Below are 16,395 nucleotides of genomic sequence, written 5' to 3'. Positions count from 1 at the left end.
TTTCTAATGTTGATTCGTTTCTCTAAATGTGGAAGGAAAATCCATAATTCCTAATCTAACCCAAAAGGATAGAATAGAAAACGACACAATTGAGGATTATTAAATTACGTTTTGATATTGAAATTTAGAAAATATTAGCATATTTCTATGTCAACTTCCGTCGATTGTTTGGACTTGGTTGAGGTTCAGCGTCCAGAATTCGCTGAAGCATGTCAAAAGGCAAAATAATAAGATAGTCCACCACTAGATAATGCCTATACTAATTAATGTTATATTTCATAAACTTTTCATTTTCTTTTCTTTTTTTACACTAACGTTCCTACTTGGCAATTGGAATCTTTGTAAAATGGACGTAGTCTTCTAATGTCAAATGAATCATCGACTTCTTCATTTTTCGAATTTTGATAGCGAATTCGATACGAATTCTCATTCAATTTTTCAACAATTGTCCCTTGCATTCTAAATTTGTTTCCAAACCAAGCTGAAACTCCTTTCTGCGAGTTAATGTCATGGATTAAGACCTTCTCTCCTAAATGAAATTTTTAATTGGAGTACTTTCTCTGAAAATATTGCTTCTGCGACTCAAATCTCTTGGAAAGATTTTTAGCTGCAATCTCCCTCGCATCCTGTACATTCTAGATTCGGACTTCGTTCTCCACGAACTTGCATGGAAAAATCTAACATCGCATCCAACATCGTTCTCGCTTCAAATCCAAAAAGAAGATAAATAGGCGGAAAACGGGTACCTCCATGTTTGTGAGTATTAATACAAAATGTTATATATGCCAAAGCCGTGTCCCAGTCATTTGATTTCTTGTTTACAAAATGCCGAAGGCATGTTGGTATTTTGTCATTAAATTTCTCAGATAACCCAATGGTATAGCTACTGGCTGTATTCGCAAATTTCAACTTGATGTTGAATCGTCCTGCCATTTCTTCCATGATCTTCGATTTGTGAGATATTAATCGACCTAAATAAATGAATTGATTAATTCAAAACTTGAGTATTATTTTCTCATAAATGGCATTAGTTATCGTTTCTGCCGAAATGTCAGGAAGTCTTTTTGTCACCAAATATCTTGTACAAGCATCCACCATTGTTAGAATGTATTTATGTCTGTGTGTAGCCGATAAGGGAAAAGGACCACACTCGTTAATCACTATCGCACTCATAGCAGAGTATGCTGGATAAGTTTGTGGATGTAGAGGTGTTCGACCAGATCTTCGTTTGCTCACCTGACAAGATATACACTGCTGACAACGTTTCTGTATGTACTGCTGTAAGGCTAGCATGTAAACTTTCTTAACTGCGGCTAAATACGTTTTTGAAAAACTTAGATGTCCCCTTCCTAGATTAGAAGAATGGACACAGTCAAAAACATAGTCTCTCAAAGAAGAAGGAATAAATAAGAAATAATTAGTTCCACAAGGATGTTTTTGTTTACGAAAAATGCGTCCATGCTTAATCTCAAAGTAGTACGATTGTCTTTCCGTCTTTGTGTCCTTCGGTTCTTCTCCTTCCAAAATTCGGATGATTGGACCGAAGAGAGAGTCCTCCGTCTTAAGTTCGACGACATCAACGTCCTCCTTGAATGAAATTAATGTATTCAGGTTTTCAACATGAATGTCCTCGTTTTTTGGTTGATTATTTGTTTCCCTGGAGAGTACATTTGCCACATTGTCTGAAGACTTAACATGAAGACTGAACATGATTAGAGTGATATTCCGCTAGCTGAAATTGCCATCTCGCTACTTTCGATGGTAGGTTAGGAGTATTTTTCAAGTAGGTAATTGACCTATTGTCACAAAGCAACTTGAACTTTCGACCAATTAAAAGTACTCTAAGCGCTTTGAATGCACTTAGCACTGCGAGTAACTCAAAAGAATAACTGTCCAAATTCTTCTCACTGTCTCGTAAATTCCTGCTGTAGTAGGCTATTGGATACCACTTCTTATCTTCATCGCATTGCATCAAAATTCCGCTCACAGATTTTCGGGAAACATCTGTGTACAAAGCTAGAGGTTTCTTCGGATCGTACGGCTTGAATATGGGTGACTTCATTAATTCTGATTTTCGTCTATCAAACCTTCTCTGCTGTTCGTCTGTCCAATGAAATTTCAAATTTTTGTCGTCAGTTTTTCAAGAGTGTCCACGATTTCTGCACAGTCCTTAACGAATTTTCAAACGAAATTCGTAAGTCCCAAAAATGATTTTAATTTTTTAGTTGATGTTGGTGTCTGAAATCTTTTAATTGAATTAATGGTCTTATCCGAAATTTTGTTACCAAACCTGAATAATTCATGTCCTAACGCTATTACTTTATCGTGGATAAACACGTTTCTCAACAGAAAGCTTTAGACCTACATTACGTAATCTTTGAAACACTTTTTCTAAAATTTCAATCATCTGCTCCTGAGAATTTTTGAAATTAGGACATCATCCATATAACACGACACATGTTCAGGATAAACGTTCGCTAAACATATGGACATAATTCTACTAAATATTGCTGGAGAATTTAAGAAACCTTGGGGAGTTGAACGATAACGAAATGACCCAATTTGAGGCAAATTAAAAGCTGTATAAGGTCTAGATTGTTCTGCCAAAGGAACACAATGAAATGCGTTCTTGATATCTAACGAACAATAGTACAATCTTCCTCCTATAGTAGATAAAATGTCGTGCATTGGTGGTAAAGGAACAGATTGTAACACTGCAAGAGAGTTAGGAAGAAGTGAATCCAATCATAGACGTAAATCTCCATTTTTCTTCTTTACAAACAGCACGGGCGAGTTATATGGGCTTTCACTATATTCAATCATTTCTTGGACTAAAAGAAGGTTGATTTGTTCTCTAATTTGTGGTCTAAGGGCCGCAGGAATGGGATACTGTCTTCTACGGAAAGGAACCTGTGTTTTTAACTCTATTACATGCTCATCATTCTTAATTCTGCCTGTAGAATCCTCTGACCAAGCAAACACGTTGGCATACCTATAACATAAATCAATCAATTGTTCTCTAATCTCAGGATTAACCTCTGTACCAACATCTAGCTTTGTACTACAAACAATTTTTGATCTTTCAACAACTGCTCTGAATCTATATCCTCTGACTGTACATTGAAACATTGAAATTCACTAAAATATGCTAAATCTTTGGCATAACCTAAAACCTCATTTTTCGCTAACGAAATTGGAGACACAAAAGGATTGAAGACATTGTACAAAGTGTTGTTTGGGAAATAAAACTGTCCTAGGAATTAAAATTCCTGTCTTGTAATGATTTGTTTGAGTACTAGAAAATGGATCGATTTTAAACATACTAGAACAACTCAGGAGCACCTGGGAAATCGAGCACCTTGAACCGTCCACCCACGGTCTTTTACGACCTCCATTTTAGGGGTATATTTGTTCCTTTTTATGAGCACTTTTAGGGGGTGTACTCGTTCCTTTTACGACCTCCATTTTAGGGGTGCACTTGTTCCCTTTTATGATCACTTTTAGGGGGTGTACTCGTTCCTTTTACGACCTCCATTTTAGGGGTGTACTTGTTCCCTTTTATGATCACTTTTTCCACCACTATTTGAACAGAGACTACGAACACATAGTAGAGCAGATAATCTTTTATGAGTACATTTTAAGGGCTGGACTCGTTCCCTTTTATGATCACTTTTTCCACCCCTATTTGAACATAGCAGATAATACATACGACTAGGTACTTTTTCACCCCTTATATTACCATAGCAGAGCATAGAATACATAAGATTCGTTCTTTTTTTTGATCACTTTTTCAACCCCTATTTGAACATTTTACCATAGCAGTTGGCCTATTTTCCCACCCCTACTTGTACTCGTTCTCTTTTATGAGGGGGTGGACTCGTTCCCTTTTTCCACCCCTTATTTTAGCATAACATAAGACTACGTAACATAGCAGGAGTGTACTCGTTACAACCTGTGGGCATTGCAGTAGCACAGATAATCATTTTAGGAGGTGTATTCATTCTCTTTGATGACAACTTTTTCCACCCCTAATTAAACATAGCAGTCAACCCCTCTATTTGAACATTTGACCATAGCAGAGACTACGAACACATAGTACAGCAAATAATCTTTTATGAGTATATTTTAATGGGTGTACTCGTTCCCTTTTATGATTACTTTTTCCACCCCTTATTTTACCATATCAGAGAATACATGGAGACTACGAACACATAGTAGAGCAGATAATCTTTTATGAGTACATTTTAAGGGGTGGACTCGTTCCCTTTTATGATCGCTTTTTCCACCCCTATTTCAACATAGCAGATAATACATAAGACTAGGTACTTTTTCCACCCCTTATTTTACCATACCAGAGAATACATGGAGACTAGGAACAAATAGCAGAGCAAAGCCTCGTTCCTTATACTAACACAAAGAAAAACAAAATATAGTGACTTGGCAAAATTTTCTCTTCTCACCCACTTAATCATTCAACTAAGAAACAATAAAAATAAAAATTACTCTAACAGAGCAAATGAATAAACGTAGCGAGGGTGGGCGGGTGGGATAAAATTAACTTAATTTCTCTCAACAAGGTATAAATTACACAGTACAAATTATTCAAAATTTGGGATCTTAAAGCATCTACCGAATATTTAGAATCTTAATTTATCGAAATTTTAGGATCGTAACAAAGGCGTAAGCCTCACAGCATCTCCATCCATGTGCCGGTGCTATGTCATCAGTTATAGCTCAGAATACGAAATAAATAAATGCAACCAAATGGGGATGGAACTGATGCACAACACGGTACTTAACTGTAAAATTGTGGTTGAATTTAAATAAAATTCAAATGTTTCTAATTTAGAAAATGACTAGTTGGGGAAAAGGGTGAGAGAAAGAGAAAGGTTGTGATGAAAAGATAAAGGATGAGCATTAGCCTGACAAATCCAATGAAGCTGGCGTCGTCCTAGTCATCTGGAACGATGAATGGTTTTCCCCGGGAAGAGCCTGGATGTTCTGGTAACAGCCAACAACTGGAATTCAATCCTGCTGGACTGCTAGGAGCGTCGAACTCTCTCCGTGATGCGTCTCCACAATAATGCATTTCAGGATTATATTCTTCTACATTTTCATTCCACTAGTCTGCTAAAGCTTAATGAGTCTGCGGTGATAAACCAACAGAATGGTACTCTTTGACTTGTGGAGTCGGTGGTCCTCCAACGGTGGGATCCACTTCTCTCGTCGATCCTGCACCTATCCTAATCGTGTGTCGAAAACCCCCTGTTGTTCTGTTCCTCGTGGTTTTGATCAATTCAAGAATGATGACCTAATCGGGAAGTATCAGTCTGTGCTTGAAGGTATGCGGAAAGGAAAGAAGGAAGCTAGTCGAGTTTATTTAACAAATATGCATTTACAACAGGTGTCTGAGAATGTACACTTCTAGTCAAAGTTTTCTTTCAAAGTTTTCAAAAGTTCATGTTTCTTAATATCGAATACATAGTTACTTCAGTTACTTCACACTTGCAACCATCAAGAAAACAAAGAACGATTTACAGCACTAAGGGAAGCCCGTGATATTGCATACAAAAACTTACAAAAACAATAGAAGCAGCAGAGACGATATATGGAAAAGAAATTAAACAAGAAACTTTTTTCCAGGTCAAAGAGTATTAATTAGGGAATTAGGACAAAAGCCCGAAATGCCAGCTTGGTTTTCGAACAAGTCTAAACTTACAGGCTAAATATTAGAAAAAGTAAGTGATAAATCATACAAGATATGTGAACGAGAAAAAAACAAACTAAAATTGATACCTTTGACATTCGAAGATTAAAATTATATAATGAGGAATGTCAAGACTAAGTTAAAAGAAATATTGATTATCGTATGGTATTATTATTGATTTCTTTTCCCGAGCGAGTCGGTGCGCAGGGCTGAGATATCTTCTCAGAAATATAACACCTTTTACACATTCAGGAAATGGGATGTCTTTTGAAGACAATATAATGTCATCGGTAATCTTATATTTTAATAAAAAAGTGGCTTCAAAACCTCAACATAGAAATTCATAAACAAAACAATTAAATTTAGGTATCAATTTAAAAAAAACCGAGTATTGGCCCGGAAAATGATTAAATTTAGTTATCTTTTAAAAAAGAGGTCTATCAACTTGAAGTATTACATTTATTTCTATCTGCTATTTGAGGCTGTGGACTTTAATTTCGCTAAACGAATGTAGGCTGCTTATAGCAAAGGATTAGAAATAAATGCTAGCGAATGTACGCACGTACGTAAAATTTCAACGAGATAATATAGAATTCATGATCGAATTTGATTTTATAACAATTATTTTAAAACAAAAAACATTTTAATTATATATATATATATATATATATATATATATATATATATATATATATACATTGAAGTAACGATGTAAACAAAAGAGTGAAGAATAAGTTGATATTTAAATAGAAATTAATTATGGTACTGGCCTATCTAGGTTTCCGTGCGCATAAATTGTACACACTTAGCCATCTAGCATTATTCCAGCGCATAAGTTCATTACACACTGACTCACAAAATTTTATGACCTTTTAAGTCAGTTTGTCTGATTTTCCATATAGCTCAATAACAATTGATCATATTTTGAATATATACATTTTTGTTAAGTATCTCCTTTTTTAAATCAACAAGTATGTGGGGGATACGCAAACAAATAACGCACAGATGGTATCCCTCACTACTAGTAAAAAAAATATTATTGTTTGTATTGTCCGAAATAAATTTTATTGTTCCCAAGTACGCCAAATTCAACATCTTATAGAAAGCAACGTAATGTCTCAATTTAAACTAAAAAAAAACAGAAATAAGAAGCTGAAACTATCAATACTTGATACTCAAGGAAATTAATTAAAATAACAATTGTAGCAACCAATTATTTGAATAATTATTAGTTGATTAATAAGTTATTAGTTAATTAAATACGACGAACATTAATCCATGGCTTGAGTATATGCTGAGCATATCTATTAGTTGCCATTCAAAATGAGAATTATAATAATAAATACAGTTTGAGAAAATCGATTAAATATTCGATTTTAGATGCTGTACTAAAATATAATTTAGAATAGATAATGGTTAAGCGTTCATACTATTTATGAATTAAGATACCGTTTTGTATTATTAATTTTATTTAATTTTCTACTTCCACGAGCTATATGGAACAAACAAGTTAAAATAAGCAATTTAGAACCTACAATCTAGAACCTGTCATGATCAAATTATTTAATTAATTACTTCGCCTAATATTTCATACATTTTAGTTATACTCAGTTTTACGTGTTTCGTTAAAGAACTTGCAGACTCGGGAAATCATTTTCATCGTGATATTAGTATCAGGTGCTCTTATGGTCCTAACACTTATTGTATTTAAATATGCAGGATCAGGAGAGAGAAAAAACTAAAAAGAAAGAAAATAAAGAATAGAATTAATTATCAGGGCAATGCATCGAACATATATACCATCAGTGGGAAAGTTGTGGACAAAGACCCTACCCCTAATCACATTAATGACCATATATCAACAATACTCATGCCTCAACATGATCTCATTCAAACGCATTCTTGCGCAACGCAAACCAGCCTACATCTATATGCACAAGGTCAAGGCTTAGCAGGGTCAAACACTCACATAATAAACACTGACCATTCGAATAAATCTTCTTTCACCAACACACCGCAACAAAATTTACAAACCACTTTCTCACAAGTAAACCTTACGTTTGGGTGAATCGAGTTGCTGACTGAGACACATATGAGAAAATAGTACTAAATGTGGTCAGTATTTCAGTGAAGTTATAGGTGCGAAGCTCCAGGGGTTTAGGAGATACAGCTACCAGAACATGACATGGAAGTACAGAATAGTCTTCATACAGTTGGAGGTAAAAGCTCTGTGAGACCTCTTGTAACGACAAAAGGTGAATAACAAATATATGGGCACATATTAGGACTAGGGAGAAGTCATATAGTAAGGGTATACCTGACGGCGGACATCTTGAAATCCGCCATTTTGAATTAAGGTTAAGTTTTTAAAATAGGAATAGGGTCATGTGATACATGATTTAAGGCGCAAATTTAATCAGAAGAACAATGGTGACGTTAATTTTGATTTATGCGCAATTGGTAAAACGTTACAGGGAAATTAAATATTGTTGCAGCATATTTATTAGTCCTTTACCCCACCTTGTAAATTTTGTGTTAATGATAATAATTAAATAAAAAACAGGTGGATAAATATTAGGTCTATGGTAAGAGTTGCCTTGATGGCGGCCATGTTCAGATCCGCCATTTTGAATCAGACAAAAGTTTTAAACAAAACGCATAACAGTGACACATTATTAATAGCAAATTTTACCATAAATCCAACGGTATAAGAATTTTCATTGTAGCGACTTTCAAAACTAATCATTGTAGCGACACGAAATGAACATACATGGATACGAGATGGTCAATATGATCTGCTAAAAGTTATAAAAAGAATATCCGCCATCTTGAAAGAGACAATGTTGAAACTGGTGTGATTAGTGTAAATGAGAAGAGGGTCATCCAATGCATTAATTTTAACGTAAATAGTCACAAAAACCTGTTGGTGAAGTCTGTTGTGGGATTACATTATTACCTGTTGTGCTTCTGGTAGAGTGGTTTAGGTACAAGATAGCTAAGCAAAGTGTATCTCATGACACTCGAGCAGATGCAGGGTGTGGAACGCTATAGGTGGACTGATATGACGTTCTGATTTCTGTTCGAATTAAGTCATGTCTAATAAAAAGTTACAAGCTAATGTCAACCATGACATTATTATGAAGATTGAACCCGTCATATCACCACATCCACACCAATTACATGGTGACTGTGACATAAATGATGTAGTGCTAAAATTATATTTCTATCGGTTTTCTAGTTCCACTGATCCCACTCATAGCGCTGCATAATCTGCATCTGCTTGAGTGTCGTAAGGTACACTTTGCTCATCTTGTACCTAAAGCACAGGAATAATGTAATACCACAACAGACTTCACCAACAGGTTTTTGTAACTATTTACGTTAAAATTAATGCATCGGATGACCCTCTTCTCATTTACACTAATCACACCAGTTTCAACATGGCCTCTTTCAAGATGGCGGATATTCTTTTTATAACTTTTTACAGATCATATCGACGATCTCGTATCCATGTATGCTCATTTCCTGTTGCTACAATAGTTAGTTTTAAAGAAAAACGTGCATTTTCTCACCATGTCCTTAATGTACTGAGGTTCCACTTTTGATCTTTCTCGGGCCCTAGTGTCCCAACGTCTTGGACTGTGCAGCTACAATTTTGGCTTTGCGAGTTTCCCGAGGTACTCTCTCTATACACAAAGTTTCGTGAAAATCGGGCTCTGATAGATACCTAGGGTTCCTTGTTAGAAGTCGTCTGTCGTTCACTCTGGTGTTGTTTTAATGTTTTGCTTTTATGTCGGCAGATGGCAGCATGTACTGGAATAACTTTCTATACAAACTTTATTTCAATACGTCTTTGTGATCGGAAACTGATATTACAATTTTAGTACTGCATAAAGCAAAATACAATATCTACACAATATATGTATATAAAAAGGACAGTAATTTTACTTTAAACAATCTAATTACTTTGGTATTATTATTATTATTATCTTAGTATCTGAACATTACAGTGAAACATTAACAGTGATACTGAAACATTAACATGAATTTTTACATTTAATATTTTATCTATTTACATCATATCAAGACTATATATATTCATATTTTATTTTCATGTAAACTACATTTTCTTTCGTTTCGACAGCACGAATGTGTCGAAGTTTAATCGCCGGGGGATGTTATTGGATGCTATGGTACTTGGATCCAGTTCTTGGTAACGCCACGATACATTATATTATTGAAAGTAATTTAACTTAATTTTATTTGCATAATCACTTGTGATTAATAAATCATGTTACTTGACAAAGAAAGAAGGAAAAAAATGAAATGAAATCTTTAAGTTTAACGTCCCACGATTATGCCGGTTAGGCTAAAGGAGACGGTGATAATGAGAGATGAGTGAAATGGTGGAATGAAGAAAGTGGGAGGAAACGGGAGAACCCCGAGAAAACCCACGAGCACGGTGTTTGTCCACCACAAAGTTCACTTGGCGGGGGCTGGGATCGAACCCGGGACCCCAAGCACCAGAGGTGAACGCTCTACCACTGAGCCACCGCGCCCCCCAAGAAAGAAGGAAATAGCGTTATGAAAATTATTTACATTTTTCATGAAATGTTATCTTTGTTACGAAAAGCAAATACTGTAACTTAGTAATATTACGTTAAAGAGAATTTATATAATGAGGTCATTATATAACTGTTAAATAATCACTGTTAAATCGACATTTTATTTTCAGAGTTGTATACGGAAATGTTTGTAACACTATAAGAATCTTTGTATTCACATCTTCCAGATATTTCTTATATTTACAAAATTCAAATTATCCGGAAGATTGCGTCTTGAGATTTTTAAAGATTCTTGGTCAGCGGAATGTTCTTTCTCAACTGAGTTTTCTCAAGAGTTTCCACGTGCTGGCTGGAGCCATTGTTGTTTTGAAGCATCTCTAAAATCTGCAATCTCATGTTTTCGGTTACATAAAATTGTTTCCTTGGAAATAGAAGAGTTAGTAAAGGATCGGGAACCGAGAGAGCGCGGACTGTAGAGAGAATTGCGTCGAACTAGTAAACGCGGTGAACCGTAAATCGTAAGCAGACAAACATGTCACTATTCGAGACAATACTACGCACTGAGTAACAAGACAGAATAATTCACTTAAGTCTAAAAGTGTTTGGAAATTTTACGAACGATTCTTGCTATCAAGTGTTTTACGATGACCAAGTTTGATTCTTCCAAGGACATTTTATAACATCCGAAACAGAGCTGCAGAGGACTCTTGGCAGCATGGATCCAGTAGTACTCAAAATATGTCGTTCTTTTGGCCGGATTTCCTTTTTTTGTCCTAGACAATCTTTCAGACATTTTAATGACATCCAATCTAAGAACACTGAACTCTATGTCCAATAAATTGATCTAAAAGTGACGCAAAGCTTGTCTCTAAATTGAGACCAATCTCGTTGATCACAACTTGAATTAGTTTTAGTTTTCATTGCACACAAAATAGCCTAACTTTTAGGGGCATGTTCATAAGAGAAATTTCAGACATTTCTCTAAGTTTGGTTTGGCCTTCTCCCTTTAGCTTCAATCCTCACATTCATTTCAAACTAGAGTAGGCCAGGCTAACAATAATTCATATTATAATTGGTATTATCTGCATATTTACAGGGTATGTAGTTGAAGAGAATGCACTATTGGAAGTCAAGTGCGTTCCTTCCCTCAGGAACAAAGATGTTCAAGAAGGAATAAGAAAAAGGAAAGGGGCATCTTTCTTACTTGTCCAGGCAGATGGAAGCTTGAAACTAAAACAAAATATTGATTACTACTACCAAGTTCTGGAACAGCTGAACGTTGCCGAACTAAACAAATGCTATTTGGTAGTGTGAATTGAAGAAACACCTCTATATATTGAGGAGGTAGTAAGGAATGAAGATTTATAGAATAATATTGTGCTTCCTGAACTCTGTCGTTTTTTTAAACAATGCATGCTACCAGAGATGGTCGATCCGTTAATCTCACGTGGAATGAAATGTAGAGATCCCGACTACATAGTAAAAGCTCAGGAGAAAATCCAAAGAAGAAAGGAAAGCGAAGAAAGTAGTACAAATAAAAAATGGAAAAGTGAGAGAGAGCAAAATATGTTTGGAACGACCTATTCACAACATTCCTATTTGTAATTCCAAAAAAGTATTCTTCTTCTTCTTCTTTATATTATTATTTGTATCCCTATATTGTGCTGTTTTGTTGTTACAGTAAATATAAATATTTTTTGTTCAATATCTACAGTGTGTGTTCAATATATGTTTTTATGTCATCATCGTCATCATCATTATTACTACTATTATTATTGTTAGTATTAGTATTAGTAGTAGTAGTAGTTGTTGTATTTTGAAATGTTTCTTTAATAATTTAGTTCTCGTGATATTTTTGACATTCTTAAAAAGCAAGATAACGCACTAAGTTTAATAAAGAACAGTAGCGACTAAAGACTCTCCAAAGTAAAAATTTAAAAAAAGAGTAGTGGCTTTACAGGTAGTTACAAAGTCACGTGGCATCCTAATAAATCCATAATATATGTAGCTACATATAACCATTACAAACAACAAACACCTGCAACCTTGATTGATATCCTTGAGAGATTTTGGAACATACCATAGCGGGTTTGATGCTATTCTCGTTGGCTTTGCTCTTTCTATCGTCCACCTGCTGTCATAGAACAGTCCTCCTTTACGTACAACGTAATTAATAACTTTCAAGACAAATGTGTTTTAGTAAAATAATAATAATAATGTTAGTAATAACGTTCTGAAAACGTAATAGATTTCGTGGAACAAAATTGTCAATTTAGGTAGGAACCAGGAAGTGTGTATCTATTTGTACCTTAAATGTAGAAAATTCAAGAGAGAGAAAAAGTTAAATAAGCTATACACAACTTTTCTATTTCAAGCATGAGACACAATATAACAATAAAGAAAGGGGAAATTTTATAAATATAAAATTTAACAATTGTGTAAAAAGCTCTACACAAAATGGTCGTTTGTGACTTTAATTTTGCAAACAAAATTCTGATTTTAACAAAACGAAACTCAGAACAAACTATATCTTGAACAGAGAACAAAATGTAAGTGAAATTTTATACCAAAAGAAAAAAATATTTTGTATTTTTCCCTATGTTATTTTTCAATAACTGTGATATTATCAATTTACAAAGGTAAAACATGACTGATTTTTTAGTTACTGGCTTGAATTGATATCTTGTTTAGGTAATATATATATATATGGTGAGGCAGAGTGATATTTGTTAAATTCTCCGAAACAAGGTAACAATACTAATTTAAGGTTTTATTCAACGCTAATTTTCGCATAGTGATAATTATGTTTGGTGATAATTTAACAGTGAAGTAGGGAAGGACACGAGACAAGATTAGATTCTGTCTCGTCTCGGAAAACATATATTTTTCTATTGCAAGAAATCTGTTTCGCCTCGAATTTTGTAATGAAAAGTCTGTCTTGTCTCGTTCCCATCCCTCGCAAATCTGGGACAGAAAAAGTTAACACAGGCACACTGTCACACACATACACATTGTACACAGTTGTATACAGTTTGTTATACAGTAGTTTGTATACACATTGTCACACATTGTATCACTAAATTTCATGAGTTTCTTTATTTCATGAACAAATAAATCTTTCCTGAAAGGAAGTCTATTTAGACATAGTAAAATCAGAACGTATTTATTATATTTATCTTTTAGTGAGAACCCGAAAATGACTAGTTGTTGATACTTGCAAATAGTTATTTTGCACTTTTAAGCCTGTTTGCAACTTTATATTTAATTTATATGTTAGTTCTACCAATGTACAAATTTTCGTGCGGAATGACATGGATATTTCTTCCACTCTAAAATTTTTGCGAAAGATCATGAAGAAATAAACCAATTTTTAGATTTCACCAAATGCTTTGGTAAGGAGTAACTTTGTTATACGGGGTGTTTTAAAACAACACCGGCAACGTTTGAGAGGTGATTCCTAAAACGAAAATAAGACAAAAATGATTGATCAGCCTATGGTCAAAAGTGCATAGTTTCGGAGTTACAGGCTGCTGAACACGTGATAAAATGAACTTTAAAGGTCCATTGCTGCACTGGTATGGGACTGATCGGAGTTGGGTCAATACATCATTTAGGAATTAATATGCGTTCTATCTAAACATCTATGTTTCAGAATTCCCCGGTACTTGCGCAACAGTTTTTACAGAGGCAGTTGGAAAGTACTTCAAACCTTCTGAGTACTGTTCAGCTGCTTCTCCAATTCTTGTGCAAATTCCGGGAGATTCTGAAACATGGATATTTGGATAGAACGTGTGTTAGTTTCTAAGTGATGTCTTGACTCGACACCAATCGGTCCCATAACAGTGGAGGAATTGACCTTTAAATGTAATTTTTTCACGTTTTCGGCAACTTGTAACTTCAAAACAGTGCACTGTTGACCGTAGGTTGCTCTATAATTTTTAATTTGTTCACCTCCCAAACGTTGTCGGTGTTATTTTAAAACATCTTGTAAAATAGGGTCAGAGTTGAATCCAGGTCGGACTTTAACGCGGTCGGCGAGAGGGGAACAGTCGGGTTTCTGGCGGTAAAATATTCCACTGGTGATCTGTGTAGCGTCGCTCGCATTTACTACTTAAAAAAACGGTCGCCAGAACTCTTCGTAAGTCATGCAATGACCAATTATCAAATATTGTTGTTTAACAAGCGCATTTATCATCAAATTAATGATAATTATCTTTCTATTCAAGGCTAATATTTGGATTAGTTCAATTTTGACCGTGTATCTGAAATACAACAATATTTGCGTCATTATTGATTACGAGGAGTTCGAAAATAGGAAGAGTATAAACAAAAATGAAGAAAAAGAGGAAGGACGAGAAGAAGGTTTCAAGACATGAAAAGAAAACTAGAGAAAGACGAGAATTAGAGAAAAATAACTTGAACACCCGTGACACAAAATGAGAAATAAATCTTGGAAAGGAAAAAAAATCCGTGCTGAGAACCCAAAAAAAGGTGAAACCCCAATGCAATCCGACACATGTTAACTCATCTTTAGTGATTAAATAAAGAAAATAAAAGAAACTTCATCTTTGATTTATTGCAGATAGACTAATTCGTCGGAAATGAGAAACTATATCATCTACTAATTATGATTTTTTTAGGAGATTTACTAGAAAAAAATCTTGTAGTTCCATTGTTACGCAGATAACTTCATCAGTCACTTCCAACAGCTTATTACTTGCTATCTGAGATATCGAAGATTTGAGCTGACAAAACAAGTATTACGTAAGTTAGGTTCCCACATATAACTAAATGTACCCTTAACCTAAAATGACATTCACATACACACCACTCTCACTCATGACATAGACCAAAGCTTATAGGGTACATTAAGCAATAAAAAAATCTTTCTACAGGGTAAAAAAGGTTTTATTACAATAAAGAACATATTATCAGAAACTAAATATTAACTATTGTTCACATCAATTTTGTGAAACCTATTATTTCACGAAACCCCTATAGGATTATTATTATTAGCATTATTCCTTACAACTTGAAATAATGTACATATTGAAATTTGGTAGCAATCTAATTATTATAAAATACAAAAAACAAAAAAAAAATATTCCAAGTATGACGCATTGGCTTTCTGTGACTACGTATACATAAACCAATAAAATAGTTGTAGATAGTTTAAGATTCTTCTTGCACCTTTTATAAGAATTAAAAGCAAGAAAAAAATTTTGGAAAGTTAAAAAAAGGGTTCTAATAAGGTTTGCAGTTCTTATGTACACCTTGTCTCAAAAGGGTTGAGCGCATTCTTTATTGCTGTTTCCAAGCAAAAATTTTTTAAGTCCAACTTCGGGTATCTTCGGAAAAAAGTAAACCAGGTTCGAACCTGCAAGCCAGGGTTTGCAATCGGGAAAAGGTTTGAAGATATGTTTTTCTTCTTTTAAATATAATACGACTTGTTACCAAGTGTAGAAAAAAAGCAACATTGATTGAAATACTTAATGATACAATATTTCGAAACCTTGTATTAATGTCAGCACATGCTTGTTTGTCATTTAGCTCTTCATACATGATAGAACATTTAGATACGTAAATGAATCTTTCCATATGGAAAAGAATGCTCAAAGTTAATACATAGAACATAATTATCGCCTGAGTCCTAAAATAAAAGTCAAAGTAGAACAAAGACAGCGTTTGTAGTGGATATGAATGTCATAATTTTCTTGAGAACCGTTATACATGTTTCGCTAGAAGTATGCTTCCGAAAGTCGTTGTGTTAGCTCACTGGTAATCTGTCGGATTTCAGATCTTAAGGTTACGAGTTCAATTCCCATGTGGGTCAATGATTTTTTTAAAGAAATTGAATTTTCCGCAATGCATGAAAAATATATAAAGTAATTACATTAAAATACACCAGTTGTATATATATCACATAATCATTGCGGAACATAGTAATTATTATGTTTAAAATATAACATCTGAGATAGGTAGGTATTCACAGTAGGACGGTATTATATATGAGAATGTTAAATGCAAGTTAGGAAAATCGTTCAATAGAAATAAATAAATTATGTAGTGTATTTGTTTGCAGTTATCTGTCATAAAGATGTAACTTCTCAATATTCTCATTAC

At 34.3% G+C, this 16,395-nt stretch overlaps 1 protein-coding gene across 6 annotated transcripts in view; it reads left to right on the top strand.

The window, feature by feature from the left end:
• The window catches only part of LOC145674584 (myb/SANT-like DNA-binding domain-containing protein 3), a 342,109-nt gene that overhangs the window by 214,768 nt on the left and 110,946 nt on the right, over positions 1-16,395 (top strand). For 4 of the 6 annotated variants that reach the window (XM_081744778.1, XM_081744777.1, XM_081744780.1 and 1 more), the window contains one exon: positions 9,852-9,920. The gene's annotated coding sequence lies outside the window, so the exon portion shown is untranslated. Of the gene's footprint in view, positions 1-9,851; positions 9,951-11,368; positions 11,490-16,395 lie in introns of those variants that run through there. The other 2 variants (XM_081744783.1, XM_081744782.1) reach the window with 2 other exon arrangements.

Source organism: Thermobia domestica, chromosome 17, assembly GCF_964235325.1.
Source record: "Thermobia domestica chromosome 17, izTheDome1.hap1.1, whole genome shotgun sequence".
Classification (NCBI taxonomy): Eukaryota; Metazoa; Arthropoda; class Insecta; order Zygentoma; family Lepismatidae; genus Thermobia; species Thermobia domestica.
This window is presented reverse-complemented; position numbering and strand designations above follow the sequence as displayed.